This window comes from Aedes albopictus, chromosome 3 (assembly GCF_035046485.1).
Source record: "Aedes albopictus strain Foshan chromosome 3, AalbF5, whole genome shotgun sequence".
Lineage (NCBI taxonomy): Eukaryota > Metazoa > Arthropoda > Insecta > Diptera > Culicidae > Aedes > Aedes albopictus.
Genome location: NC_085138.1, coordinates 112,604,290 through 112,617,146, shown reverse-complemented (window position 1 = coordinate 112,617,146; position 12,857 = coordinate 112,604,290).

Below are 12,857 nucleotides of genomic sequence, written 5' to 3'. Positions count from 1 at the left end.
GTCGTGCAATGTCGGATCATTTCGGGAAGCAGAAATTGTTTCCGATAAGCACCCACCGATCAGCGTTAAATCGGATCCAATGTTCGTGCAGTATTTTGTGGATCGATATGGGCATCGGATGGATTTGGCACGTGGACGTGCCTCAGTGTTCAGCGACGTCTTCGAGTGGATGATAAACCAAGGTGGAATCAGGATCAAGCTCCGGTCTTCCGTACATGAGTCTCCGTCAAATTGATCACCGAAATCGCTAGCAACAACGTCCACCATCATCGCTCTTCCTGCGCCAGAAGACCGCTGTTATGGTTTACCGTCAACCGTTTAGAGGGGGAGATGTTGAGAACCACTGGATTGGCTCTCATGCTCTCGTCGTTCTGCGTGCTCGACGATAGCATTTCGTTATGCCTTCGGTCGATGCACAATCGCAGAGATTAGAATAGAAGTAATGTAACCGCCGTGCCGTCTACGTGTCGTGTTTTAGTTATGTATATTTTATAGTGTAATAAAGTATGTTTTAATCTGTTATTCGCTACGCCTGTGAGTTTGAATAGACAGCTATGTCTCCCGGCCACCCCGAACTCCAGGACGTAACAAAAAGTTTATTGCAGCGACGGAGAAGACCTCCAGCGTTCGTTTTGATAAAGTCTAGTATTCTTTTTTTAAGGGAGATGGTAAAGTAGTTAAACAGATGTTGCCTCAGCATAGTAAACGCACCATAAGTAAATAAATAGCAGCTACCACTGTTGGTGGCAGTAGCTCCTCTCTGGAGCCACCAAATGTTGGTGTCAGCACAATCTTCCAATTGGCAGCATGATTGGTGTGGTGTTCCTATTGCGGTAAGACTAGACCAAATATTTACTGAATCCAGCAACACTCTTGTCCATAATGACGATGATCAAGATAACCAGGCTTATTCTGCGCGGCGTGTGAGGTGACGCGGACGGTTTCGTCTCACGTGACGTGAGACGACTAATGTAAATCAAATGGGGCGAGTCGACTTTTGTCACCTCATTCGACTCGTCTCACCTCACACGCCGCGCAGAATAAGCCTGAACGAAACCCACAGTCGTTTCATGGTACCGATGCGAAGGGATATGGTATTGCATTCCGTGTGTGCCAACCAACAGATTAGACGGAACGCGTTACTACTCACTCAGGGTAGGAGGTTCGAGAGGGAGAATAGTTAAACTCTTCTTCTTCTTTATAGCTCGATGTTCGCATTGGAACTTGGCCTTCCTCTCTTCAACTTAGTGTTCGTAGAGCACTTCCACAGTTATTAATTCAGGGGTTTTATTGTCTGCCATAGCATGAATTTGTACATTGTGTGGCAAGTACAATTATATATAGTGTAGGGGTAGGTGGGGCAATATGGACACCCTAAGGTTTTTGCCAACTTTACCTGGCAAGATGTCAAAAAAGTTTAGTTTTTTGATACATGTATCCTTTTAAAGTCTATTTAGCATCTATTGCATAAGAATGCTCACGAAGAAAAATGATTTATCCTCTTCAAAAAATGTTATGAAAAATGTTAGTTTTTCATGACTGTCTTCAAGCGTACGGGGCAGAATGGACACCCCCATGGGGCAATATGGACACCATGAGACTTTTACGAATTTCGTACATTATTTACACCTATAAAGTCATTTCATTACAAAACAACTATTATGGATGAATAATACGCCGATGTAGTTCATTTTTGTTCAGTTAATTTAAATTCAGGCTGTTTTAGATAAAGCTTCGTTTTTGTTGGCATGTACAGCTGTGACAAGAACAACTATTTTCCACTGCTGTCGTTTTTTGAACAATTTGTTTCACCCTATGTCTACTATAGTGAACATTTAACCGAAAATATACTGAAATCGAAGAATTTGGTTGGTTTGTGATTTAGGTTATATTTTTCCCTTGCCGCTTCTTTCAAAAAGGTGAGTGTCCATTTTGCCCCGGCAGCAGAAGATATTTCCAAACTTGTTTTTTGATATAATAAAGAAGAAAATATAAACATTTTAAGCATGTAGATACAGCAAAACTACTTGCATGTGTTTTGGAAATATCAGGTTTTAATCGACCTGCAATAAATTAATCACTAAATCTTATTTTAGATGGTGTGAAAATTATAATTTCCGTGCACAGAAAACGGAGGACGCAACTTTTTCGTGTAAAATCAAGTATAATTTTAATTTCGAATGTTTCTAATCTAATCTAATCTAATCTCACACTAACGCAGCCATTACTTGAATGCATCCTGGAAAATGAAGACTTTGCAAGTTTATCATTTTTCTTGTCTAACGGCCAGGCCAACTGCGCAGCATGTACCGCAGAGAAGATTTCAAGGGATAGAAAGATTTCAACATAGTCAATATTTGAAAACATTCTACACCTTGAAATCGAGGGGAAAGATGGAAGCGTGGACCTCCCGTACCAAACGCTTCCAGATAACGATATAGATAGTTAAACATGTTCGCATGTATTAATATGGTGATGTATACGGTGATTTGCTAAAAAAATATTGATTAGTGCGCCAGGAATGGTGGTAAGACTCTTCACTGAAAAGAGAATAAATAAAGGATCAAGTAATATATACTGAATAATGCATAAGTGATACGCTCGTTACAGTTACTATTTTATAAAACATGGTATTATTATACAATAAAATTACCTGAATCCTCCTGAAACAAAAAGGTTCATTAGTAGTTAAAAACAAAACATAAATTAAAACATGACCATTACAATAATACATCAAATTTTAATCTGGTATGCTACCACTTTAGGCAAAAAATAGCAAGATTAAAATTTGATGCAATGTGGTAGATCTTACACCGTAACGCACCGTTCTAAGGTGATCTACCCACGTTACGGGAATAATTTTAATTTCGAATGTTTCTTTCCTGAAACTACGTTTTAGACAAATGGACTATATTCTCCATTCATTAAAAGTTCAAAAAAAAAGTTCGCATATTTCAAAATATTTAGGGTGTCCATTCTGCCCCGGGTGTCCATATTGCCCCGCCTACCCCTATACACTATGCCCAGGGAGTCGAGAAAGTTTTCCCGACCGGAACAGGAATCGAACCCTCCGTCTCCGGATTTGCGATCCATAGCAGCATTGGGCAAATTTAGCTGAGTCATCGATTCTTATGAATCGATTCAAATTTGGGGCCGTCCATATACCACGTGGACAGCTTGGAGGGGGGAGGGGGTTAGCGAAAAGTCCACGCTTGTCCACGGAGAGGGGGGTGGGAGTTCGTCAAATGTCCACGTGGACAACATTGACATATAAATTACCTAGTAAACAAGAATCTACAAACGAAACAAATTATGTCGCATTATTGATGAGAATCTCTTCAATAGTTCTTTCATATGTACATTTAATTTTATAATACATTGTTTTTTAGTTCTACGTTACTTCTTCAAGGAAAAAAAATCATGGTATCATGATTCACAGACTAATTTGTTTTATATTATCAGAATTTATAATTACTTAGTTTTCTTCACCGCGGAATATCCTGGAGATTTAAAATGGAGTGTAGACCATGCAAATGTTGGTGTTTCAGTCAGAAAATTATCATTGAAGTTCTGTATGAATTTTTCTAAGTTTCATATCAAGTTTTAAAACTACTTCAAAGTTTCAAAATACATGTAGGGATTTGCAGGCTTATCTCAAAAATATTTTTTTTGTAGGTTTCTTAAAAATTTAAGATGTTTCTAATGGATATTAAAGTCTTAACCTCACCAATACAATTTAGTTGCTGTAAATCTTGTTTTTTGTAAGAATCTAAGAAATAAACTCTTATCTCAACAAAAATCTAAGATTTAAGATTACCTTATCTCAACAAAACAATCAAACGATCATAAATTGAACAATCATTCTAAAAAACACCGTCTTGAACCAGAGGCTGTACAGACTAAACATTGAACAATCACTAACATTAGGCGATGGACATTACACGAAAAACACCCAATGAAGAATTTCCGTTTGACGAAAATTTTTCACCGACTGGAGCAAGAATCGAACCCACACTCTCACAAACATTAAGCTGAATTTAATACCTACTTTGTGCAACTTATTTGTATTCTATGTAAAGCTATTGAATATTTGTATTTTATAAAGTTTTCAATTATATTTAAGACATGGTTAACGAAGAAAAAAAAAACTTTTTAAAATCACTTTTTTCATTTAATTTAGTAATATTTAAAAAAACTTTTTTTCTGATGTCCACGTGGACAATGGGGGAGGGGGGTAGGGGTCAATGAAAAGTCCACGCTTGTCCACGGGGAGGGGGGAGGGGGTTAAAAACCATGAATTTTCTGTCCACGTGGTATATGGACGGCCCCTTTGGCCAGCAGAGTCGATTCACCGATTTAATCGAATGCTTTGAATCGATGTTTCCACATCGATTCGATATGTTAAAATGTTAGAAATCTTCTAAATGATCAGTTTGCGACAATAAATACAGTTGCCTTGATGTAAGCTTGGGAAAATTTTCTCGACTCCCGGGGCATAGATTATCATCACAGACAAACAGACGTAACACTTCGAACAATTTTCGATTCAAATCATTGTCACGTATGTTTCCGTTGAATGTTAAAAGGACTAAGTTTGGCCGACCATCAACTAGGTGGCGGTAGTGAGCAAACGTCAAACTCGAACAAAAACGATGCGACCGCCACGGGTGGGAAGTTGACCACCTATCGAATTTTGAAACAGACCGTTAAATCGATGTACGATGGGAATTATCAGAGTGTTACGTCTGTTTGTCTGCGGTATCATTGTACTTGCCACACAATGTTACAAATTCATGCAATGGCAGGCAAAGAAAGCCCTTCAATTAATAACTGTGTGGAAGTGCACTAAGAACACTAAGTTGAAGAGAGGCATGCCAAGTTCCAATGCGAACGTCGAGCAATAAAGAAGAAGAAGAAGGATTCGTCTACAAAGGAAAGCCTCGATAAACATGTATGAAATAATGGTGTCCCTATTCGCATAACAGTCCCAGCTTTGATGGATTCCTTATTCACATTGGACTGTTGGACAAATTTTGGCACGGTAAAGGCTGGGTATGCTGCGCAATTTAGATCCCATTGTGATCCACTAGCCTCTGCCCAGCAACTCCTATCCCTACCTCCACGCGGTACCGGCCGGAAACTATGAGCAACCTTAGGGAAGATCGGGTAACCAACCCCGGTGGGAACTTTGGTCGTAGGCTGACAGGGAAGGGGAGGGTGTGCTTCGGTAAACCTGAGCGTCTGTTCTCCAGGAGGAGCGGCTCACAACAGCGTCTGATCCCCATGTTAGGGGCGGCTGATCTACGTCCGAGTGCCAGGGAAGGACTCTAAGCTCAACTGTGCACTATGGTCCTCCGGAAAGTAGGGGGTTGGTGTCAGGCCCTACGAGCCAGCCGTAAAAAAACATTGTAACGGAAAATCAGCAACAAAATAATACGAACCGAGACCAACGGCAACGACCCCAGCGAACAAAAAGGACTTGCGATTGGAAACTCGGTACGTGGAACTGCCGATCTCTCAACTTCATTGGGAGCACCCGCATACTCGCCGATCTACTGAAGGACCGCGGGTTCGGCAGGTAGCGCTGCAGGAGGTGTGTTGGACAGGATCCATGTGCGAACGTTTAGAGGTAATCATACCATCTACCAGAGCTGCGGCAACACACGCGAGCTGGGAACAGCTTTCATCGTGATGGGTGATATGCAGAGGCGCGTGATCGGTTGGTGGCCGATCGACGAAAGAATGTGCAGGTTGAGGATCAAAGGCCGATTCTTCAACTTCAGCATAATAAACGTGCACAGCCCACACTCCGGAAGTACTGATGATGACAAGGACGCATTTTACGCGCAGCTCGAACGCGAGTACGATCACTGCCCAAGCCACGACGTCAAGATCATCATAGGTGATTTGAACGCTCAGGTAGGCCAGGAGGAGGAATTCAGACCGACGATTGGTAAGTTCAGCGCCCACCAGCAGACGAACGAAAACGGCCTACGACTCATTGATTTCGCCGCCTCCAAACATATGGCCATACGTAGCACCTTTTTCCAACACAGCCTCCCTTATCGTTACACCTGGAGATCACCACAGCAGACGGAATCTCAAATCGACCACGTTCTGATTGACGGACGGCACTTCTCCGACATTATCGACGTCAGGACCTATCGTGGCGCCAACATCTACTCCGACCACTATCTGGTCATGGTCAAACTGCGCCCAAAACTCTCCGTCATCAACAATGTACGATACCGGAGACCGCCACGGTACAACCTACAGCGACTGAAGCAACCGGGTGTCGCCTCAGCATACGCGCAGAATCTCGAGGCCGCGTTGCCAGACGAGGGCGAGCTCGATGAGGCCTCTCTAGAGGACTGCTGGAGTACAGTGAAAGCAGCCATCAACGACGCAGCCGAGAGCACCATCGGGTACGTGGAACGGAATCAACGGAACGAATGGTTCGACGAAGAGTGCAGAACGGCTGCAGCAAGGGACTCGACAGAACGTGGAACGTTATAAACAGAAGCGGAAACAGTAGACCCGCCTCTTTCGGGAGAAAAAGCGCTGCCTGGAAGAAGCGGAGTGTGAAGAAATGGAACTGCTGTGCCGTTCCCAAGAAACACGGAAGTTCTATCAGAAGCTCAACGCGTCTTGCAACGGCTTCGTGCCGCGAGCCGAAATATGCAGGGATAAAGACGGAGGCCTCTTGACGGACGGACGTGAGGTGATCGAAAGGTGGAAGCAGCACTTCGATCAGCACCTGAACGGCGTGGAGAACGTAGGCACGGGAGTCCACGGCAATGGAGGAAACGACGACGCCAGTGCAGCGGAGGACGGAAATGAACCAACTCCCACGCTGAGGGAAGTTAAGGATGCCATTCACCAGCGCAAAACCAACAAAGCAGCTGGTAAGGATGGTATCGCAGCTGAACTCATCAAGATGGGCCCAGAAAAGTTGGCCACCTGTCTGCATCGGCTGATAGTCAGGATCTGGGAAACCGAACAGCTACCGGAGGAGTGGAAGGAAGGGGTAATCTGCCCCATTCACAAGAAAGGCGACCATTTGGGATGTGAGAAATTCAGGGCGATCACTATTTTGAATGCTGCCTACAAAGTGCCCAGATCATCTTCCGTCGTCTGTCACCTAAAACAAATGAGTTCGTGGGAAGTTATCAAGCCGGCTTCATCGACGGCCGGTCGACAACGGACCAGATCTTTACCGTACCTCCTTTACCTCCAAAAATGCCGTGAATACCAGGTCCCAACGCATCACCTGTTGTTCATCGACTTCAAAGCGGCATACGGCAGTATCGACCGCGCAGAGCAATGGAGAATCATGGACGAAAACGGCTTTCCTGGGAAGCTGACTAGACTGATTAAAGCAACGATGGACGGTGTGAAAAACTGCGTAAGGGTTTCGGGTGAACTATCTAGTTCATTCGAATCTCGCCGGGGACTGCGACAATTGTGCTCATTCTGCGAATAGAGTGACGTGACAAAAGTCGGAGTCGTATATCGAAGTGAGAAATCTCGACTCGAATGAGGTGACTCTCCATTTGATTTACACGACGAGTCACTTCATTCGAGTCGAGATTTCTCACTTCGATATACGACTCCGACTTTTGTCGCGTCACTCTATTCGCAGAATGAGCACAAATGTGATGGCCTCCCATGCCTACTCTTCAACATCGCTCTGGAAGGTGTGATGCGACGACCCGGGCTCAACAGCAGGGGAACGATTTTCACAAAATCCGGACAACATGGACATTATTGCCAGAACATTTTGAACGGTGGCACAGCTGTACACCCGCCTGAAACGCGAAGCAGCAATGGTCGGACTGGTGGTGAATGCCTCAAAAACAAAGTACATGCTGGTAGGCGGAACCGAAAACGACCGGATCCGTCTGGGTAGTAATGTTACGATAGACGGGGATACTTTCGAGATGGTGGAGGAATTCGTCTACCTCGGATCCTTACTGACGGCTGACAACAACGTGAGCCGTGAAATTCGGAGGCGCATCATCAGCGGAATTCGGGCCTACTACGGGCTCCAGAATAAACTGCGGTCGAAAAAGATTCACTCACGCACCAAATGCACCATGTACAAAACGCTAATAAGACCGGTACTCCTCTACGGGCACGAGGCATGGATCATGCTCGAGGAGGACCTGCAAGCACTCGGAGTTTTCGAGCGACGCGTGCTAAGGACGATCTTCGGCGGTGTGCAGGAGAACGGTGTGTGGCGGAGAAGAATGAACCACGAGCTCGCTGTACTTTACGGCGAACCCAGCATCCAGAAGGTGGCCAAAGCCGGAAGGATACGGTGGGCAGGGCATGTCGCAAGAATGCCGGACAACAACCCTGCAAAGCTGGTGTTTGCAACTGTTCCGGTTGGCACAAGAAGGCGTGGAGCGCAGAGAGCACGATGGGCGAACCAGGTGGAGCGTGACTTGGCGAGCATCGGGCGCGACCGAGGATAGAGAGAGGCAGCCACGAACCGTGTATTATGGAGAAATATTGTTGATTCAGTTTTATCTTGAATTTGATGTAATACTAAATAAATGAATGAATGAATGTTGGACAAATTGGGGTAGTCAGGCTTGCGCGGCGTGTGACGTGAGACGACTAATGTAAATCAGATGGGGCGAGTCGACTATTGTCACCTCATTCGACTCGTCCACCTTTTTGTTGTTGGTTTTGCGCTGGTGAATGGCATCCTTAACTTCCCTCAGCGTGGGAGTTGGTTCATTTCCGTCCTCCGCTGCACTGGCGTCGTCGTTTCCTCCATTGCCGTGGACTCCCGTGCCTACGTTCTCCACGCCGTTCAGGTGCTGATCGAAGTGCTGCTTCCACCTTTCGATCACCTCACGTCCGTCCGTCAAGAGGCCTCCGTCTTTATCCCTGCATATTTCGGCTCGCGGCACGAAGCCGTTGCAAGACGCGTTGAGCTTCTGATAGAACTTCCGTGTTTCTTGGGAACGGCACAGCAGTTCCATTTCTTCACACTCCGCTTCTTCCAGGCAGCGCTTTTTCTCCCGAAAGAGGCGGGTCTACTGTTTCCGCTTCTGTTTATAACGTTCCACGTTCTGTCGAGTCCCTTGCTGCAGCCGTTCTGCACTCTTCGTCGAACCATTCGTTCCGTTGATTCCGTTCCACGTACCCGATGGTGCTCTCGGCTGCGTCGTTGATGGCTGCTTTCACTGTACTCCAGCAGTCCTCTAGAGAGGCCTCATCGAGCTCGCCCTCGTCTGGCAACGCGGCCTCGAGATTCTGCGCGTATGCTGAGGCGACACCCGGTTGCTTCAGTCGCTGTAGGTTGTACCGTGGCGGTCTCCGGTATCGTACATTGTTGATGACGGAGAGTTTTGGGCGCAGTTTGACCATGACCAGATAGTGGTCGGAGTAGATGTTGGCGCCACGATAGGTCCTGACGTCGATAATGTCGGAGAAGTGCCGTCCGTCAATCAGAACGTGGTCGATTTGAGATTCCGTCTGCTGTGGTGATCTCCAGGTGTAACGATAAGGGAGGCTGTGTTGGAAAAAGGTGCTACGTATGGCCATATGTTTGGAGGCGGCGAAATCAATGAGTCGTAGGCCGTTTTCGTTCGTCTGCTGGTGGGCGCTGAACTTACCAATCGTCGGTCTGAATTCCTCCTCCTGGCCTACCTGAGCGTTCAAATCACCTATGATGATCTTGACGTCGTGGCTTGGGCAGTGATCGTACTCGCGTTCGAGCTGCGCGTAAAATGCGTCCTTGTCATCATCAGTACTTCCGGAGTGTGGGCTGTGCACGTTTATTATGCTGAAGTTGAAGAATCGGCCTTTGATCCTCAACCTGCACATTCTTTCGTCGATCGGCCACCAACCGATCACGCGCCTCTGCATATCACCCATCACGATGAAAGCTGTTCCCAGCTCGCGTGTGTTGCCGCAGCTCTGGTAGATGGTATGATTACCTCTAAACGTTCGCACATGGATCCTGTCCAACACACCTCCTGCAGCGCTACCTGCCGAACCCGCGGTCCTTCAGTAGATCGGCGAGTATGCGGGTGCTCCCAATGAAGTTGAGAGATCGGCAGTTCCACGTACCGAGTTTCCAATCGCAAGTCCTTTTTGTTCGCTGGGGTCGTTGCCGTTGGTCTCGGTTCGTATTATTTTGTTGCTGATTTTCCGTTACAATGTTTTTTTACGGCTGGCTCGTAGGGCCTGACACCAACCCCCTACTTTCCGGAGGACCATAGTGCACAGTTGAGCTTAGAGTCCTTCCCTGGCACTCGGACGTAGATCAGCCGCCCCTAACATGGGGATCAGACGCTGTTGTGAGCCGCTCCTCCTGGAGAACAGACGCTCAGGTTTACCGAAGCACACCCTCCCCTTCCCTGTCAGCCTACGACCAAAGTTCCCACCGGGGTTGGTTACCCGATCTTCCCTAAGGTTGCTCATAGTTTCCGGCCGGTACCGCGTGGAGGTAGGGATAGGAGTTGCTGGGCAGAGGCTAGTGGATCACAATGGGATCTAAATTGCGCAGCATACCCAGCCTTTACCGTGCCAAAATTTGTCCAACAGTCCAATGTGAATAAGGAATCCATCAAAGCTGGGACTGTTATGCGAATAGGGACACCATTATTTCATACATGTTTATCGAGGCTTTCCTTTGTAGACGAATCCTTCTTCTTCTTCTTTATTGCTCGACGTTCGCATTGGAACTTGGCATGCCTCTCTTCAACTTAGTGTTCTTAGTGCACTTCCACACAGTTATTAATTGAAGGGCTTTCTTTGCCTGCCATTGCATGAATTTGTAACATTGTGTGGCAAGTACAATGATACCGCAGACAAACAGACGTAACACTCTGATAATTCCCATCGTACATCGATTTAACGGTCTGTTTCAAAATTCGATAGGTGGTCAACTTCCCACCCGTGGCGGTCGCATCGTTTTTGTTCGAGTTTGACGTTTGCTCACTACCGCCACCTAGTTGATGGTCGGCCAAACTTAGTCCTTTTAACATTCAACGGAAACATACGTGACAATGATTTGAATCGAAAATTGTTCGAAGTGTTACGTCTGTTTGTCTGTGATGATAATCTATGCCCCGGGAGTCGAGAAAATTTTCCCAAGCTTACATCAAGGCAACTGTATTTATTGTCGCAAACTGATCATTTAGAAGATTTCTAACATTTTAACATATCGAATCGATGTGGAAACATCGATTCAAAGCATTCGATTAAATCGGTGAATCGACTCTGCTGGCCAAAGGGGCCGTCCATATACCACGTGGACAGAAAATTCATGGTTTTTAACCCCCTCCCCCCTCCCCGTGGACAAGCGTGGACTTTTCATTGACCCCTACCCCCCTCCCCCATTGTCCACGTGGACATCAGAAAAAAAGTTTTTTTAAATATTACTAAATTAAATGAAAAAAGTGATTTTAAAAAGTTTTTTTTTTCTTCGTTAACCATGTCTTAAATATAATTGAAAACTTTATAAAATACAAATATTCAATAGCTTTACATAGAATACAAATAAGTTGCACAAAGTAGGTATTAAATTCAGCTTAATGTTTGTGAGAGTGTGGGTTCGATTCTTGCTCCAGTCGGTGAAAAATTTTCGTCAAACGGAAATTCTTCATTGGGTGTTTTTCGTGTAATGTCCATCGCCTAATGTTAGTGATTGTTCAATGTTTAGTCTGTACAGCCTCTGGTTCAAGACGGTGTTTTTTAGAATGATTGTTCAATTTATGATCGTTTGATTGTTTTGTTGAGATAAGGTAATCTTAAATCTTAGATTTTTGTTGAGATAAGAGTTTATTTCTTAGATTCTTACAAAAAACAAGATTTACAGCAACTAAATTGTATTGGTGAGGTTAAGACTTTAATATCCATTAGAAACATCTTAAATTTTTAAGAAACCTACAAAAAAAATATTTTTGAGATAAGCCTGCAAATCCCTACATGTATTTTGAAACTTTGAAGTAGTTTTAAAACTTGATATGAAACTTAGAAAAATTCATACAGAACTTCAATGATAATTTTCTGACTGAAACACCAACATTTGCATGGTCTACACTCCATTTTAAATCTCCAGGATATTCCGCGGTGAAGAAAACTAAGTAATTATAAATTCTGATAATATAAAACAAATTAGTCTGTGAATCATGATACCATGATTTTTTTTCCTTGAAGAAGTAACGTAGAACTAAAAAACAATGTATTATAAAATTAAATGTACATATGAAAGAACTATTGAAGAGATTCTCATCAATAATGCGACATAATTTGTTTCGTTTGTAGATTCTTGTTTACTAGGTAATTTATATGTCAATGTTGTCCACGTGGACATTTGACGAACTCCCACCCCCCTCTCCGTGGACAAGCGTGGACTTTTCGCTAACCCCCTCCCCCCTCCAAGCTGTCCACGTGGTATATGGACGGCCCCAAATTTGAATCGATTCATAAGAATCGATGACTCAGCTAAATTTGCCCAATGCTGCTATGGATCGCAAATCCGGAGACGGAGGGTTCGATTCCTGTTCCGGTCGGGAAAACTTTCTCGACTCCCTGGGCATAGTGTATAGGGGTAGGCGGGGCAATATGGACACCCGGGGCAGAATGGACACCCTAAATATTTTGAAATATGCGAACTTTTTTGAACTTTTAATGAATGGAGAATATAGTCCATTTGTCTAAAACGTAGTTTCAGGAAAGAAACATTCGAAATTAAAATTATACTTGATTTTACACGAAAAAGTTGCGTCCTCCGTTTTCTGTGCACGGAAATTATAATTTTCACACCATCTAAAATAAGATTTAGTGATTAATTTATTGCAGGTCGATTAAAACCTGATATTTCCAAAACACAT